Genomic DNA, 12,684 nt, shown 5'->3' on the forward strand with positions numbered 1-12,684 from the left:
AAGAATATAGAGCTGTCAGCTACATGCATGGTTTCAGGGGCTGGTGATGGCATCTTTCAGGTTGACAACAGGAATAGGACATACATTGTTGACCTGAAGGAAGAAAGCTGTACATACAAAAGGTGGGATCTTAGTGGAGTTCCATGTCACCATGCAATTGCATGCTCCGGACATGAGAGGATTAATCCTGAGAGTTTGGTGCACTCCGGTTACAGTATAGAAGCATTCAAGCTAGCATACAAACCCATTATTAAGCCTTGTAGAGATAGGAGTGAGTGGCAGAAGATGAATGGCTGTGAAATCAAGCCACCTGTCTTTGAAAAAAAGTAGGGAGGCCTTCAAACAAAAGTAGGAGAAAGCAGCCTTATGAGATTGAAAAGAAAGATGGAACCAAGGTGATGAGCAGACATGGAATCACAATAACATGTTCATACTGCCATGAAACAGGCCACAACATCAAAGGATGTAATCTCAAAAAGGCTGGCATTTTGCCAAATCTAGCAGAGAGAACAACAAGAAGGGGTCCAAGGGCCATTCCTGATGATGTGTCAGATGATGAAATTGTTTTGGCACAACAAGATGATGACCAAGGTACACAGGAGGAGGTTCAGGTCACACAAGAGGATGGTCAACTTACACAGAAGGAGGTCCATGTTGATGGCCAAGTTACACATGAGGAGGCCCATGTTGATGGCCATGATACACATGAGGAGGTCATTGTCACACAAGATGATGAGGTCATTGTCACACAAGATGATGAAGCAGATGCACCAGTTGTTTTTCAGGCAAATTCTCCACTTTTGTCCCTTAATTTTGACCTCTTTTGTCCAGTCATTTTTGTTGTACTGATGTTTTCATGTGATGTTTGTTTTGTACAGGTGCAGGACTTTGGATTTACAATGCTTCATAGGATGCAACAATCCAGACCTATTCCTAGAGAAGAACCTGAAATCATTTTGCCAGATTCCTCATTCATCTCAAATGCAGCCAGTTCTCACACTGTAGCACAAACAACAACAGCTACAAATGAAGGCAACCTGACCATGAAGTTGCTGAAGATGAAGAGAGACAAAGAAAGACAGATGGCAGCCAGGAGAGATGCATCACTTGAGGCCATGAATGAGATGGCAGAGAAGAAAGCAGAGGAGGCAGAAGCAAAAAGGCAAGAAATTGCAAGGAGGAAAGTAGAGTCTTCACAAAGAAGAAGAAGAAGAAGAAGAAGAGCAGCACAAGAGAAGAAAGCTTTGGAATCTGCAGCAAGGAAGGAAGCTGCAGCAGCAAGAAAAGCTGCATTGCAAGAAGAGAAGGAGGCCAGAGCCCTTGAAGCAATGGCAGCTAAAGTAGAGGCAGCACTGAAGAGAAAAGAAGATCAAGAAGCAAAGAGAGCTATGGCAGCACTGAAGACAAAAGAAGATCAAGAAGCAAAGAAGATACAACAAGAAGAGGCCAAGAGATTAAGAGCTGAGCAGAGGAAGCAGGCAGGACCAAGTGGACATGTGCCCAAGAAGCCGAAGAGAGTGAACATGTTTGATGAGTTTAGATGATTCAGTGCTTTTGCACTTGTAATTTTTTGGCAAAAAACTTAAATGAGACTCTTTGAAACTGTTGGAGTTGGGATGATTCAGTGATTTTGCACTTGTAATATTTTGGCAAAAACTACAATGAGACTCTTTGAACTGTTGGAAATGTGAAGATTCAGTGGCTTCATACTTCCATTCAAAATGAAAACTGTTGGAGTTCAAAATGAAAAGAAATCCCAAATGAAAACTGTTGGAGTTCACTGGCTTTATTATTTAGTTGGAGTTCATTGATTTATTCACTGTTGGAGTATAGATAATTAACTGCATAAAATTTCAAAATTAATACAAAAAAGGTTGGCCTGGGTGTCGAACCCAGGACCTGTGGTGTGATAAACAGGGTGTAATGCCAGTGTGATAGGAATGGTGCTTTGCTCAAGTGTTACTTGACAACCTACTTATTATATTTCCACTCCCCTCCAACTTACTTAACCGAATTTTTACAGTTCACTGAATTCAAAGTTATCAGAATTTTTACAGTTGACCAAATGTAGTTTGCAAAGATATCTGAATTTAGTTTGAAAAGCTAACAGATTTTTTACAGTTGTCTGAATTTAGTTTGAAAAGCTAACTGATTTGATTATAGTTAACTGGATCTTAACAGTTGTCTGTATTTAGTTAAGACATAATTCAGTTAAGACATAATTCAGTTAAGACAAAGATTCAGACAAAAATTCAGTTAAGATTCAAAACCTTAGCAGCTACTTCTTTTGGAATTATTGCCTTATATAGCAACAAGAGAATTTTGGATTGTTGCCTTATATAGCAACAAGACTGCATCAACACCATTACATACCAACAAAACACTTTTAGATTACTGCCACTTTTGCATCAGCACAGTTCAACACATATATAGCATCACATCCAGTTCAACACTTATATAGCATCAACAACCAGTTCAACAGAGTTCAATAGACAGAAATTACAAATAACTTATGTGCTTAATATACAAGCACACCTAACAAACTAATATTTTATAACTTATATGCTGAAAATCTGTATATTTCAGCATACCTAACTACTGCAACTGCATCTTCTTCATGCCTTCTACTGCAACTGCATCATCTTCAGTTCTTCAACTTCTGGAGGCGCTCCGAGTGGCGAACCTCCATGTCAGCTACCACCTTCCTCTTCTTCTTCCTCTCTGGTTGTGCTGCGATGTCCTATGCTTGCAGGGCCAAGACCACCTCCACCTCCTGCTTGACGATGTCAGGAACATTGGGAAGCAGCTCGATGTCAATGGGGCGGTGCTTGTCACCCTCCCTGGCGACCGGCGCCACCATGTGGACCTCCGGCTTAGGGACGATGGGCACCGCCACATTGACCTCCGGCTCGTCATCAGAGAGCACAATCACCTCCGGCTCCTCCCAGCTAGCCGACTAGGACGAATCGGCGGCGTAGCCAGAGTCGTCGTCGGAGCCGTAGTCGTACTCTGAGTCGGATGAGATGTACTCGGAGACATCGTCGCGCCCGAGGTAGTCGGGCTGGTAGTGGTCCTAGTAGGCAGTGTTGACAGGTGCAGGGACGACCAGGTCGACGTTGTGGCGGACGCGCACCGGATCTGGCTGCCGCGGCGCAGTGGCGGACCGGTACATCCACCACCGGGCTCGTTGCCCCGGGTCGTCGAAGCGCGTCTCCTGCATCGCGAAGTGGAGGACGAGTGCATAATGGATACTGCCGTGGTCGGGGCAGGCGCGGTCCAGCTCGTCGTCGGTCATGACCTTCAAGAGGCCACGCGCATGGTGACGCAGCATCGAACAGCTGGGGAACCACTTCCTGATCTCCGTCAGGTCCACGCGCATGGCCTTGTCGTCGCATGCGAGGTCATCGATGACCCTCTTCCAGGTAGGGCAGTTCTCCATGTCCGCGGCGGCGGTGTGGTGGTCGGCGGCGAGGGTTTTCTTGCGTGGGGGGTTGGTGCGGGGTCACCGAGGCAACGCGGTGGACTGAGTGAAGAGTGGAGAGTGGAGCGGTGGGTGGGTGGGCTTAAAGAGGAGACAAGGAAACGGAAGAGGCGTGAGCCATTGGGCCACTAGCAACTGCTAAATAGCTACGTTAGTACCTGCCCTTGATCAAAGCACTACTACTTACCACACTGGCATTGCCACCAATGTTCAATACCACAGGTCCTAGGTTCGAGACCTAGGCAAAACTCTTTTTGTGTAATTTTTTTTCTTTAAGAAAAATTTGGTACAGGCATACAAATTCAGTCATATAAAACAGCTACTGCAGACATATAAATTCAGACAAATTCAGTCATATAAAACAGCAACTGCAGGCATATAAATTCAGGCAAATTCAGTCATATAAGACAGAGACAGTTAACTTCATTTTCTTATCTGAACCAACTTCAGTTTCTTATCTTAACCCACTTCAACTTCAATATCTTATCTTAACACAATTTAGTTGACACAAATCCAGGAGGAAAGATACAAAGTGGTTTTTTTACAATGACACAGATTCAATCAAATTCATTCAGCATGCCCTTCAGCTTCCTTATCTTCTCCTTGGTGGCCTCTGTCTGTTTGAATAGGTCACCAATCATGTACTCAAGCTTCCTTTTCTCATGCTTCAAGTCATCCCTCTCTTACACTGCTTGGTCCCTCTCTTTCTCTGCTTTAACCCTGAATACCTGATGAATGTTGGTTACTGACTTATCTGCAATCTTCTTCTTCTCAAGTTCTTCCTTTAGATCAGTCAGAGTAAGTTGTGTGCTGCCTAGTTGGCTCATTGCCTGCTCCTTCTCAGCCACCATCTTAGCAAAATCAAGCTTGAAATGCCTCAACTCATTCTCCATCTTCTTCTTCTCTTCAAGAACCTTCGAATTTTCTTCAGCACTCACAACATTCTGTCTGAGCCTCTGTTTTTTCTCCTCTTCATACATGGTCCATATAGTAGCTAGGCTCATCTTCAGAGCATCAGGCCACTCAGGGTCAACCCACTCAACATATCTGCATTTGGGTACTTCCTAACAATTTAGAACATACAAAAAAGAGATTCAGTTAACTGCCAGTATTCAGTACTGTGCCTGACGATGGAACTTAAGACATACTACAAAGAGAAAAATGTTTAACAGTGCCAAATGCAAAAAAATTACTAACCTTTTGTGCACAAGCTAGAAACCTTCTGCCAGTATCAACAGATTCAAATGCCACATTCTTCTCACACAAAGATCCATGCCCACATCTAAAGCTAGGCAGATCTGTAGCCAAGCCACTCCATTCCTCACAGGATATTGTGGTAGGTGGCTAAACAAAAGAGAGACATTTGGAATCAATTGAGAAACCCTAGCTGAGAAACCCTAGACTGGATTTGTGTGAGATTGAGGAGCACACTAACCTTGCTGGTCGCTGAGTCATCTTCAGAAGAAGTGGGAAGATCATCCCAGGACACCATGGTTGCTGCTAGCTGAAGATGAGAAGGGGATCTATTGGTGCTATTGGACAGAGGAGAGAAGGGATCTGGTGGTGCACGAAATTGAAGATGAAAGATGAGGAAGAAGGGGATCTGGTGGTGGTGGTGGTGGTGGTGGTCGACTGGTGGACCAAAGCTACATGTAGAGTGCAAGTTGCTGGGTGGGTGTTTGCAGCAGGTGCAAGTACATGCTTGCTTTTGAGTTCAGTTGTGCTGAGATTCACTTACTTCATTTAGTATAGCAATTAGTTTGCAAAGTTAGTTCAGTACAACAATTAATTTGAAAGCAATGAGGTTAAGTACAATGAGGTTAACTTTGCAAACTAAATTCAGTTAACTATAAAAATTCAGTGAACTGCAAACATTCTGTCAGAATTAGTTTAACTACACTTCTGACATGAAATACATCTGTCAGTTTTTTCAAAGCAATTAGGTCTAGCATTTCAAAGCAACTAGGTCAAGCAGGCTTCACATTACTGACATATTATCCATTACAACAACCATTACAACTAAGCATTACTAAGCAAACAAAAGGAACCATTTTAGTATGCTAATTTTACACACCTGCACCTACTGAATTAACAACACTTCACTTCTTCATAATTAAGGTGAAACACATCACACAAAGCACTATAACAAAACCAATCATCAGCTTCAGCAGCATCAAAATCTCTCTGCCTAACCCTAAAAGCATAGCAATTTGCTGCTTGGTAGCATACTTATTCTCACTGGAGCTGCCATAATTATCTCTTCCAGCCCTGCCTCTCCCAGCCATGACCCTTCCAGCCGTGCCTCTGCCTGCCATTGATTCAGTCCTCTGCCTCTCAAGCTCTTCCCTCTTGTCCTCAACAGCACCAATTGCATCTACAGCAGCATCACCAACCAGACGCCTTGTTTGACCCAGATGCTGCACATACTCAAGCTCCCAGTGCCAGAAATCACAAGTGACCTGATTAATCAGTGGCAAAATTAGTTAACCAACTCTAGAAAATTACAGATTTAATGATTCAACTACTGCATTGCTCTAAACTACTGCATTAGTTAACCAGCTGCTCTGCTTCATTACTAAAGTGAGCTGACACGTCATGAATCTACTGAACTGGCACTTACATGGTGGTTCACACACTTGTAGAAGATCCATCCATCGTGCTCATCGGGGCTAGACCGGTAGAACCTCACCTGCTCGCCGCAATCCGGGCACCCGATCAGTGGTACAGCAACAGAGCGGCCATGCAGTGCTGAGTGCATGGAGCTGGAAGACAACATGAAGGAGGAGACAGAGGAGGCGGAGGAGGGCGTCGGCAATGGCTGCGGTGGCGGAAGGCGACGGCGGCGGCGCGGACGGGAGTTGGCTAGGGTTCGGAGGAGAGGAAGCGGAGAGCGAGAGGATAAGGCAGGGCGACCAGTGAAGGAAATATGCCCTAGAGGCAATAATAAAGTTATTATTTATTTCCTTATTTCATGATAAATGTTTATTATTCATGCTAGAATTGTATTAACCGGAAACATAATACATGTGTGAATACATAGACAAACAGAGTGTCACTAGTATGCCTCTACTTGACTAGCTCGTTAATCAAAGATGGTTATGTTTCCTAACCATAGACAAAGAGTTGTTATTTGATTAACGGGATCACATCATTAGGAGAATGATGTGATTGACTTGACCCATTCCGTTAGCTTAGCACTCGATCATTTAGTATGTTGCTATTGCTTTCTTCATGACTTATACATGTTCCTATGACTATGAGATTATGCAACTCCCATTTACCGGAGGAACACTTTGTGTGCTACCAAACGTCACAACGTAACTGGGTGATTATAAGGGAGCTCTACAGGTGTCTCCAAAGGTACATGTTGGGTTGACGTATTTCGAGATTAGGATTTGTCACTCCGATTGTCGGAGAGGTATCTCTGGGCCCTCTTGGTAATGCACATCACCTAAGCCTTGCAAGCAATGCAACTAAATGAGTTAGTTGCGAGATGATGTATTACGGAACGAGTAAAGAGACTTGCCGGTAACGAGATTGAACTAGGTATTGATATACCGACGGTCGAATCTCGGGCAAGTAACATACCGATGACAAAGGGAACAACGTATGTTGTTATCACTACAGGAAACAGGAAATTTGCCGTCTGTGGATCACAGACGGCAAGATCTAAATCCAGACGGCAAAGATTTTGCCGTCAGGAAGCAGACGGCAAAGTCAAACGGCAAAGATAAGTCGGCAAAGAATACTTTGCCGTCAGCTTTTTATCTGACAAACGGCAAAGAATTTGCCGTCAGCCGAAACTTCTTCGTCGTCTGCCTTATAGATCACATACGGCAAAGAAAAGCAGTTTTGCCATCAGCTAGACTACATCTTTGCCGTCAGCTATTCGAGTCTTTGCCTTCAGCCTCGTGTATCACAGACGGCAAAGAATGGGGTCAAATTAAAAAAAAACAACGGCGTTGCTCCCCCGAACGATGCAGTCAACGCATGCAAGTGCAGTGCCATATCTAATATTTCTGGCCTGTCCGTACCTAGTGCCTTTCATTCAACATTAGTGAGTACAAAATGTAAGCAGGACCGCCAGAGAACTAAACTTACAGAATAGTCCTTCAAATTTACACAGAGGACCCTAAAACATAAAATGGAAAAGCGATCAGGTCCTTCTTCTTCGTTGTAGTGGCCTGCTCGCCCAAACTTCCAGCCAGACGCCCGCCGCGCCACTCTGCCTCCTGGTCCGGCTCGTCGTGCTGCCTCCCGGTCCTGTTCGTCGCGCCGCCGTCTGGACCCACTCAGCCGCGCGGCTCCATCCCAGCCGCGCTCGCGAGGCATGCATGGGAGGTCGGGGATGGGCAGTGCTCGCGAGGCGGAGTCCCCGGCTGCTGTCGCGGTGGAGCTCGTGAGGCAGAGCACGCGACCTCGAGGCCGGGGCCGGTGCCCGGGGTGGAGGCCGGTGGAGTCCTACGGGGGTGACGGGTCAGGGGCCGCCGGGGGTGATGGGGCGCGGAGACTGCCGAGGGCGATGAGCGCCGGGGCGCGGAGGCCGCCGTGGGTGACCAGGCCGGGGCCGACGGGCGAGATGATGGCCAGCGTGGCCGGGGCCGGCCGGCGACATGGCGGCTAGCAAGGCGCTGGCGGGGCCTACGGTAGCGACGGGGGAGGTGGTCGCGGCCGCCGGCGAGGCCTACGGTGGCGACGGGGGAGGTGGCCACGGCCGCCAGCGGGCCTACGTTGGCGACGGGGGAGGTGGCGACGGGGGAGGTTGGGGGCAAGGCCATGACCGGGGGGAGATCGATTTGGATTGAGTGGAGAGAAACGAGAGGGAGAGAGAGACGTGCGGTGGGGTTGGGGATAAGGGAGACAGTACATGGGGCGCGTGGGTGCTGCCCTGGGGGCGCGTGCATCGTGGGTAGGTGTGGACTGCGTCCGTGCGTGGCAGATGGGGTGTTGGGTGGTTGTGAAGGCAGGTGGGGTAAATGGGCGGTGAGGATCGTGCACAGGAGCAACGGGCGGTGTTGGATCGCTGCCATGTCATCAATCCGCGTAGTTGATCCGCGTGTTGTGCTTTCTCTTTGCCGTCTTCGTTTTTTTTTTCACAGTCGGCAAAATACTTTGCCGTCTTCGTTTTCTTTTACAGACGGCAAAGTGCTCATTTTGCCATCTTTAGAAAAAAAGGAAGACGGCAAAGTATTTTGCCGTCTGTGATTTTGTTTGCAGACGGCAAAGTGAGCTCTTTGCCGTCTGTGTTTTTTTATGCAGACAGCAAAGTCTATTTTTCTGTCTGTGTTTCTTTGCCATCTGCTGATGACGGCAAACCCTTTATTTGCCGTCTGCCCGACGAAAAGCTGACGGCAAAGCCGCCCCCTGACGGCAAATTAGATGTTTCCCGTAGTGTATGCGGTCTGGCCGATAAAGATCTTCATAGAATATGTGGGAGCCAATATGAGCATCCAGGTTCCACTATTGGTTATTGACCGAAGACATGTCTCGGTCATGTCTACATTGTTCTCGAACCCGTAGGGTCCGCACGCTTAAGGTTTCGATGACAGTTATATTATGAGTTTATGAGTTTTGATGTACCGAAGTTGGTTCAGAGTCCCGGATATGATTGCGGACATAACGAGGAGTCTCGAAATGGTCGAGACATAAAGATTGATATATTGGACGGCTATATTCGGACACCGGAAGTGTTCCGGGGAAGTTTCGGATAAAACCGGAGTACTGGGGGGTTACCGAAACCCCCCGGGGGGTTAATGGGCCTCATGGGCCTAAAGTGGAGAAGAGGAGGGGCTGCCAGGGCAGGCCGCGCGCCCCCTCTCCCCCTAGTCCGAATTGGACAAGGAGGGAGGGGCGGCGCCCCCCCTTTCCTTCCTCTCCTCTCTTCCTTCCTTCCCCCTCTCCTACTTGGACAAGGAAAGGGAGGGGAGTCCTACTCCCGGTAGGAGTAGGACTCCTCCTACGCGCCTCCTACTAGGGTCGGCCGCACCCCCCTTGGCTCCTTTATATACGGAGGCAGGGGGCACCCCTAGACACACAAGTTGATCCACGTGATCGTTTTCTTAGCCGTGTGCGGTGCCCCCTTCCACCATAATCCTCGATAATACTGTAGTGGTGCTTAGGCGAAGCCCTGCGACAGTTGAACATCAAGATCGTCACCACGCCGTCGTGTTGATGGAACTCTTCCCCGACACTTTGCTGGATCGGAGTCCGGGGATCGTCATTGAGCTGAACGTGTGCTGAAACTCGGAGGTGCCGTAGTTTCGGTGCATGGATCGGTCGGATCGTGAAGACGTACGACTACATCAACCGTGTTGATATAACGCTTCCGCTGTCGGTCTACAAGGGTACGTAGATCACACTCTCCCCTCGTTGCTATGCATCACCATGATCTTGCGTGTGCGTAGGAAAATTTTGAAATTACTATGTTCCCCAACAACCAGGTGGGTTGCGGGAGGGAGGAGACAGGAGCGACCCGGTGCGGTCCGACTAGGTGCGCGCATTTGCAAAAAAAACCTCCAGCCATCTAGTATTAACGCCCCCCCGACAGGTGCTGCACAAGTGGCGGTCAAAGCACAGCTGGCAACGGCTGACTCGGCCAAGTCAGCAAATACGTAGCTCCAATCGTATATACGTACCAAAGTGAACCCCCTGCGCAAGTAGATGGACTGTATTTTGGGTATTTTGAAGTAGTGGTACTTAAGTGTCAGCCGGCACAAGTTTTCTGACCTACAGTGAATTTTTCTCTTTTTCTTTTATAGAGATTTGCAAAAGAAAACAAAATACACAAGATGGAGAAGTGGGGTATCAATCCCCATACCTCTCGCATGCTAAGCGAGTGCTCTACCATCTAAGCTACATCCCCTTGGTGGCAAATGGTAATTAACAAGTTTACTTACCATGGCGGTGGCTACATTGCCAGCAGACATCATGGGCAAGGCTGTATCGCACCGCCCATCCTCCTCCGCTGCCGCCAAGAAAACTCCACCCTACCCCTCGTTTTCGCTCCCAAGTCCTTCCCCGGGAAGCTTTCTTTCAACCAAGATTTCAGCCGTGGCGTGGTGATTGTCTCTGGCGCCAGGTTAGGTTGTTTTTGGGTGCCTTCTTATTCGTCCTTTTCCTCACTCGACCCTTTGCTCTGCCCTCACATCGTCTAGTCCAGAGACGGCGCCGAGAACAGAACACCGTCGCGGCACCGCCGACAATCCGCCACCAGAGTCCACTCCAGAGTAAAATGAGTATTTAACCAAAAACTACCACAATTCATGGAAACATGCCCAGAAACTACCACTTTACATATTTGTGCCGAAAACTACCATTTTTTGACCAATCTTTGACTAAAAACTACCATGTCGCAAAAGTGCCCGATTCGCCTCTTCTAAACACCTTTCTAACAGGATGGGCCCACAAGTCAGGGATGACGTGGCGGAAAAGTCAACTCTGTTTATTTTGACCGTTAAGTTAACCGTTATGATAGATGGGACGAACATGTCATCATCAACCTTCTTCTTCCTCTCCTCCTCCTCTCTCTCTCTCTCTTTGGCATTTCAAAAAACACCTCTTGTGCATGAGACGAAAGCAGAGGAGCTCCGGCAGCCTGCTCGCTATACACCACGTCGGACCCCAGCACGAGCGTCGGGTGAACCAGCTCCGGGCCGGCTCTGCCTCGCACTGCACGGCTGCAGTGGCGGCAGCCTTCGCGGCGAGCCGAGACGCTGGAGCGAGCTCCATCGGTGACCCCAGCCAGGCCCGCGCAACGCCTTTCCTCCACTGATTTCTTCTCCCTCCCCTACTCTAATCTCTCTCCCTTCTTCGTTTCTTCTCTGCTAGGAGACGAACGGAGACCCGACGCCAGAACCGCCCTCGATCCGGCCTCCTCCTGCTCGTCCCCGGAGCACCTTGCCTCAAGTAACCAAGCAGAGGAGCCCCGCCGGCCTGCTCTATTGGAAATATGCCCCAGAGGCAATAATAAAAGCATTATTAGTATATTTCCTTGTTCATGAGAATTGTCTTTTATTCATGCTATAATTGTGTTATCCGGAAATCGTAATACATGTGTGAATAAATAGACACCAACATGTCCCTAGTAAGCCTCTAGTTGACTAGCTCGTTGATCAACAGATAGTCATGGTTTCCTGACTATGGACATTGGATGTCATTGATAACGAGATCACATCATTAGGAGAATGATGTGATGGACAAGATCCAATCCTAAACATAGCACAAGATCGTATAGTTCGTTTGCTAGAGTTTTCCAATGTCAAGTATCTTTTCCTTAGACCATGAGATCGTGTAACTCCGGATACTGTAGGAGTGCTTTGGGTATACCAAACGTCACAACGTAATTGGGTGACTATAAAGGTATACTACGGGTATCTCCGAAAGTGTCAGTTGGGTTGACACGGATCAAGACTGGGATTTGTCACTCCGTATGACGGAGAGGTATCACTGGGCCCACTCGGTAATGCATCATCATTATGAGCTCAAAGTGACCAAGTGTCTGGTCACGGGATCATGCATTATGGTACGAGTAAAGTGACTTGCCGGTAACGAGATTGAACGAGGTATTGGGATACCGACGATCGAATCTCGGGCAAGTAACATACCGATTGACGAAGGGAATTGTATACGGGGTTGCTTGAATCCTCGACATCGTGGTTCATCCGATGAGATCATCGAGGAGCATGTGGGAGCCAACATGGGTATCCAGATCCTGCTGTTGGTTATTGACCGGAGAGCGATCTCGGTCATGTCTACATGTCTCCCGAACCCGTAGGGTCTACACACTTAAGGTTCGGTGACGCTAGGGTTGTAGGGATATGTATATGCAGTAACCCGAATGTTGTTCGGAGTCCCGGATGAGATCCCGGACATCACGAGGAGTTCCGGAATGGTCCGGAGGTAAAGAATTATATATAGGAAGTGCTATTTCGGCTATCGGGACAAGTTTCGGGGTCGCTGGTATTGTACCGGGACCACCGGAAGGGTCCCGGGGGTCCACCGGGTGGGGCCACATATCCCGGAGGGCCCCATGGGCTGAAGTGGGAAGGGATCCAGCCCAAAGTGGGTTGGGGCGCCACTTCCCCTAGGGCCCATGCGCCTAGGGTGGGGGAAACCCTAAAGGGGGACGCCCCCTTGCTTGGGGGGCAAGCCCCCCACCCCTTGGCCGCCGCCCCCCCTAGGAGATTGCATCTCCTAGGGGCGGT

The 12,684-nt window shown here is 48.2% G+C and overlaps 1 pseudogene; it reads right to left on the reverse strand.

Moving 5' to 3' along the window:
* Positions 1-4,038: 4,038 nt before the first annotated feature.
* Positions 4,039-6,239, reverse strand: LOC123152962 (uncharacterized; annotated as a pseudogene).
* Positions 6,240-12,684: the final 6,445 nt, after the last annotated feature.

This window comes from Triticum aestivum, chromosome 7A (genome assembly GCF_018294505.1).
Source record: "Triticum aestivum cultivar Chinese Spring chromosome 7A, IWGSC CS RefSeq v2.1, whole genome shotgun sequence".
In the NCBI taxonomy this organism is placed as follows: Eukaryota; Viridiplantae; Streptophyta; class Magnoliopsida; order Poales; family Poaceae; genus Triticum; species Triticum aestivum.